This window comes from Peromyscus maniculatus, chromosome 14 (assembly GCF_049852395.1).
Source record: "Peromyscus maniculatus bairdii isolate BWxNUB_F1_BW_parent chromosome 14, HU_Pman_BW_mat_3.1, whole genome shotgun sequence".
Taxonomy (NCBI): domain Eukaryota; kingdom Metazoa; phylum Chordata; class Mammalia; order Rodentia; family Cricetidae; genus Peromyscus; species Peromyscus maniculatus.
Window position 1 is genome coordinate 81486096 of NC_134865.1, and position 6371 is coordinate 81492466.

Sequence of the window (6371 nt, forward strand, 5' to 3'; positions counted from 1 at the left end):
CTCTCTCTCTCTCTCTCTCTCAATCATCTATTTATCTCTCTATCTCTTTCTCTCTTTCTCTATCTATCTATCTATCTATCTATCTATCTATCTATCTATCTATCTATCTATATCTATCTATCTATCTATCTATCTATCTATCTATCTATCTATCTATCTATCTATCTATCTACCTATCTATATCTTTCCATTTTTTCTTCTGTTCTTTAGCTCCTTTTCCTTTTCTTCCTCCCCTTTTTGTCTTCCCTCCTTTCTCTACTTCCTCATTCTCTCAGAGAAGAATGTTGATCTCTTCAGGCAAATGCAGCTGCAATACCCAGGACTGAGCATGGACCCTTTACTGATAGCACAACCCTGAAGAACTGGACTGTGGCATGCATGGCTGATGAGTTCAGGACTCTATCCTTTGATGTTCAGATGTCCAGAAAAAGGGCCTTCCATGATGTTCTAGAACCAAGACTTTACCTCCAGCCTTTTATAGCTCCAGCCTCCACTAAAGCTTCATTGTCCAGAAAGACAGTCTTCCATGATGTTCTAGACCCAGGACTCTACCTCCATCCTTTGATGATATCTAGATGTCCAGTGCAGACAACAGTAAGAAGACGTGCCTTCAAAAGTTGTTCCCAGTCAAAAGAGTCTAAGAGTCCAGAAGAGCCCTTCCTGGGTGATCAGAGCCTTCTCATGAAGCTCAGGCTTCCAGAGTGAGTGCCCTGAAGATGCTCCATAGAAAGAACCTCCACTTTAGCCTCTGATGGAACACAGATGTCCAGAAAAAAAGCTTTTCCTTAATATTTCAGAGAAAATGCCTCAGCTCCAGATTTTGGCACAGTCAAGTTTGGTCAGTCTCCAGGTGGGAGCCCGTGTTGATAAGCCAGCCCTGATCTCTAGCCTCTGATCAAGTTTAGACACCCAGAATTGGGAGTCTACTGATGTCCCTGTCCCAGGACCCCAACTCCAGTCTCTGGCAGATTTTGGACATCCAGAATGATTGGTACCTCAGAGATGAGAGCCCAGCTTTATCCTCTGATGGACTTCAAAGACCCAGAAGGAGGGAGCCCAGCTTTAACCTCTGATGGACTTCAAAGACCCAGCCGGAGGGACTTCCTTGATGTTCTAGAGGTGGGACTCTAATTCTAGCTCTTGTGTTCAGTAGAGCTCAGAAGTCCATAAAGAAGGTCTTCCTCGACATTCTAGTGCCACGCTCCAGCTATAACTGCTAATGAAACTCAGATATCTAAAGGCCCTCCTTTGTATTCTAGAGCTAAAGCCCTGCTCTAGCTTCCAGTGAAGCACAAACATCTGGAAGTGAGACTGATATGATGTTCTAGAGCTGGGAATCCGTCTCCAGTTTCTCATAAAGCCCAAATGTCCCAGAGAAATGAACATAATTGACAATATAGAGCCAAAACTCAAACTAATTTTTGAAGAAGCTCAGCTATTGATATTCTAGATCTAGGACTCTGGCTCAAGTCTCCAATGAAGCTTATATGTGAATAAAGAGGGGCCTCCTTGGTTTTATGGAGTCAAGACTCCATCTCTCTCCTCTGAAGAAATTCAGGTGTCCAGAAAGACTGACTCTTTTGACACTCTGGAGCTCAGACTCTGGCTCCAGTCTTGAGTGATGCACAGGTATCCAGAAAGATGGACACTCTTAATTTTTTAGAGGAAGAACTTCATCTTTCGTCTTTGAGACTCAGATGTTCAGAAAGGGGGAAGCTCCATGATGTCCTAGAAGTAGGACTCCACCCCCAGCCTCTGATGATGTCTAGATGTCCAGAAAGAGGGTCTTCCATGATGCTCTAGAACCAAGTCTTCACTTCCAGCCTTTTGTGGCTCCAGTCTCCAGTCTCCAGTCAAGCTTCAATGTCCAGAAAGAGAGTCTTCCATGATGTTCTAGAATTATGACTCTACCTCTAGCCTTCAATGATATTCAGATGTCCAGAAAGAGGGACCTCCATGATTTCCTAAAACAAAGACTCTATTTCCAGCCTTTGATGTTTAGATGTCTAGAAAGAGGGAACTCCATGATGTGCTAGAACCAGGGCTCCACCTCCATCCTTTGATGATGTCTAGATATCCAGAAAGAGGTTCTTCCATGATGCTCTAGAACCAAGTCTTTACCTCCAGCCTTTTGTGACTCCAGTCCTCAGTCTCCATTCAAGCTTGAATGTTCAGAAAGACAGTCTTTTTGATGTTCTAGAACCATGACTCCACCTCTAGCCTTCAATGATGTCCAGATGTCCAGAAAGAGGGACCTCCAAAATTTTCTAAAACAAAGACTCTATTTCCAGCTTTTGATGTCCAGATGTCCAGAAAGAGGGACCTCCGTGATGTGCTAGAACCAGGGCTCCACCTCCATCCTTTGATGTCTAGATGTCCAGAAAGAGGGTCTTCTATGATGTTCTAGAAGCACGACTCCACCTCTAGCCTTCAATGATGTTCAGATGTCCAGAAAGAGGGACCTCCATGATTTTCTAAACAAAGACTCTATTTCTAGCCTTTGATGTTCAGATGTCCAGAAAGAGGGACCTCCATAATGTGCTAGAACCAGGGCTCCACCTTTAGCCTTTGATGATGCCCAGATGTCCAGAAAAAGAGAACATGATGTTCCAGAAGCAGAACTCCATTTTCAGCCTTTGATGATGCCCAGATGTGTCCAGAAAGGGGACCTCCACTATGTTCCAGAGTTCCGGCTCCACCTCTAGCCTTTGAAGATGTCCAATAGTCCAGAAAAAAGAATCTTCATGATGTTCTAAAACAAAGACTGTACTTCCATTCTTTGAAGTCCAGAAGTCTAGAAAGAGGGTCCTCCTTAACAGTCTAGAGGTAAAATCACAGCTCAAGGTCCTGAAACTTCGACATCCAGAAGGAGGCCACCTTAGTTTTCTACAAAAAGGTGTACATAACTCCAGTGACTGTCAGAGGTTCAGAGCTATGGATCTTTTTCATGTGCCAAAACAAAAAATCCAGACCATTTTCAGTGAAGCATAAATATCTGGAAATAGAGACTTGATTTTCTAGATCTAGAATTTCATTTTCAATATCTAATGGAGCTCATGTGTCTAGAAAGAGAGACTTCCATATTGTTCTAAAGATAGAACTCTAATGAAGCTCAGATATGTCCACCAAGAAACCTCTTTGATAATCTTCTAGAGTGGAGAGTCCATCTTTAGCCTCTGGTGAAGTTCAAATGTCCAAAAAGAGAGACCTTTTTGATGTTCTAGAGTGGAGGAGCTAGCTTCAACCTCCAGTGAAACTTAGATGTCCAGAAGGAGGGACCTCTTCAGTGTTCTAGAGCTGATCATCGAGTTCCAATTTTGGAGAAAAATCCAGATAACCAGAATTGGATAGAAAACTTGGAGACTATGAGTTTTCCTGGGACAGGGCTGAGTGTGTTCAAATTTTGACTTGAGACTGGAGAGGGCAGATGGCAGTGCTTTCCCTGTGGTCTGGATCATTCATGACCAGTGACTCTAGCATAAAAGATGGTTCCAAGTTTGCAGAAGAAGAGATAGGAAAAGGGGACTCTAGTAGCAGAACCATGTGTCTTAAACATGACAGCTGACATCTTAAGGAACTTTCAATGATGCCTACTCAACAGTATCTAATTGCACAGCAAAGCACCATTTTATGCCTTCTAGTTGTTCTGGACTCATGGCTGGACATACACCAGCCTTGATCCCCACAGGAATGCCAAGTTGGCTGGACCCTGGAATGTGACCCAGGCTAGTTTCTGCGGCTTAACTCCTTTCCCAATGCAAGGTGCTAAACGCCCACTCACCAACTTGGCATCAAGCTGTGACCTCAAGGCTGTTTAAAAAGGGCTGGATCCTTCCAACAATGGAAGTTCACTGAGTCTGAGGCTGGGGACAGGTTAAAACCACTGTGATGACTATAAAGACTGTAAAGACTGCAGCATTCACAAAGGAGACCCCAAATACTTGGAGGCATGGACACTGACTTCCAGATGAGGCTATGGTTGGAGCTGAAGCTTGCTTTGTGCTTCTTGGTAGCATCTCTTGTCCTCTAGCAACATGGCTGACCACTGAGCTTGAAAGATGATAAATAAGGGACAAAATAGTGATATTCAGACACTGCAAGAGCATCATGGAGGGCTCTAGACTCTGATAAAGAATACAGCCACTTGGGGGAGAGAGCCTTGAATGCCTTTCTGGATAGGCCAACTGTACAGCCCATACACTGGGGGCTTCTGAGGACTTGATCTCATCAGGCTATGGTTCCATCAGTTTATCTCCCAACATGACACTTTGCTCAGCTGGAGTGTGGAGAAAAGGAGGCAGGTATCAAGAATTCCTGAGAAGCACCTTTATGATACCACCACCATTTGATGATATTTCCTGGACATCCAGTTGAATTTGGACTGTGCACAAAAGAACTGAGTAACTCGAACTCTAGACCAGGGATGGAGTGAAAGGACAATGCCATCGTCGAGGACTGTCTCCTATCCCTGCTCTCATCTGGCCAAGTTATTTCAGAAGACTTCCAAGAAGAGGTGATTTTTCGGGTTGCTGCTGAGTTCCTAGACGTCTCTACAACAGACCTGAAGGCTAAATGAAAGACTTGGGAATCCAGCGCGTGAGATGAAGAATGTGTGCGTCTGCAGAGATGCGGCTCCTCAGCTGCGCGAGCAAGACTCAGGTGGAACTGTGGTGGCGCCGAGAACAGCGGGGACTTCGAGACCGCCGGGCACAGCTTCTGACGCGAGGTAGAAGCCGGGGCAGGGGAATAGCTTCAGCGATAGGGCTTTGCCTAGCATGTGTGAGGTTCTGGGTTCCATCACCATTTCTGATCCCCAAAATGAGAGAGAAAGGGTGACAGAGAAAGAGAGAGACTATCAGAGACTAGTGCCTTTTCTTCCTGTCTAGGTACTACTGTCTATTTGCTGAGGCCCAGTTCATCTCTGACTCCCTCTAGCCTCAGTTTACCCATTACTCATTTTTTTTTTTCCAGGCTGCAGAAGGGTCACCTGTCCGTGTCCTCTCCATCCACCTGGTTCTATAACCCATAGTATTTCGAGTCAGGTGGTATGGTCCAGATGCCTCGCCCCAAGGCATGCTGAGCTTCGTGAATGATAGCCACTGGACCAAAGAGACAGAGGCAGGGAAGCGGATGATGACTCCAGGAGTGGAAAATCATAGTCTTTGTCCTTCTTAGGAGGAGCTGAGCTGGGTCCCAACTTCTCCGATACTCCCAGCTCAGCCGTTGGAAGGCTTGTGGCTCAGAGATGCTTGGGCCACAATTTTCTCCAGATGACTGTAATTTTCCTCTTGTCCTCTCTGGCAGCTGCCATTACAGAGGCTGAGCTGGAGCCCAGCAGGGCAGGCAGGCTGTGAAAAGCTTTCCCAGTACTCTTAAGTTTTCCTATGCCTTCTCTCACCGTAGATGCTTCTAATTGTCTCTCCTCCCATTCTTGCAAGGTACTTGGACTCAGCCCCAGATTCCACACCCACCTCTCCCACACAGTGTCCAGTTTGGTGACGTGGGAGTCTGATGGAGACTTCTAGAAAGCCCTTTACAGAGGCTGCCCAGGTGGATGGGGAGGACAGTCAGTAAAAGGCAGGTTGAATTCAACAAGGAAGGAGGCCCCTGACTGCCCCATAGAGACACTGGTTAGGATCATGTGCTGGTGGTAGTGTCTTAGATACCCCAAGCTGACTCTCTCACTGCCCAGATCACCTAAGACCATAATTCATCCCGGGCAAGGGGGTAGGAATTTGATGTTAGCTTAGTTCAGCCTGGCAGGTAGTTAACTCCTACTGTGTACAGAGTCTGTGTTCAGGTGACATTCTGGAGGGTGGCTAGGTAGTAACATGGGCCCATTGGGTAGGAAGAAGTTAGCAAGCCTGATCAGGGGTCCTGGGCATGGAGGGGCTTTGGTGGGAGGGGGAGGGAGTTGATGGTATTCCAGATCATTGTCTATATACCTGCACTTTACAAAGCACTTTATTGTTTGCATGGTGCTGGCTGATGGCAGAAAGTGTGAATGGAGGTGTGTGTGTGTGTGTGTGTGTGTGTGTGTGTGTGTGTGTATGCATGTGTGCGTGTCTGTGTGTGTGCACACGTGCGTGCGTGTCTGTGTGTGTGTGTGCGCGTGCATGCGTGCGTGTGTGTGCGTGCGTGCGTGCATGCGTGGGTGCGTGTGTGTGTGTGTGTGTGTGTGTGTGTGTGTGTGTGTCGTAGACAGAGTGTGTGTATCGCAGACAGTGTGCGTGTGTGTGTGTGTGTGTGTGTGTGTGTGTGTGTGTGTCGTAGACAGAGACCCTAGGCTCTGAGAGGATGTCAGGGAAAAACCATACATTCCCAGATGGCTCTAGTAAAAGCAGAATCTTTTCACCAAGAGCTAGAGACAA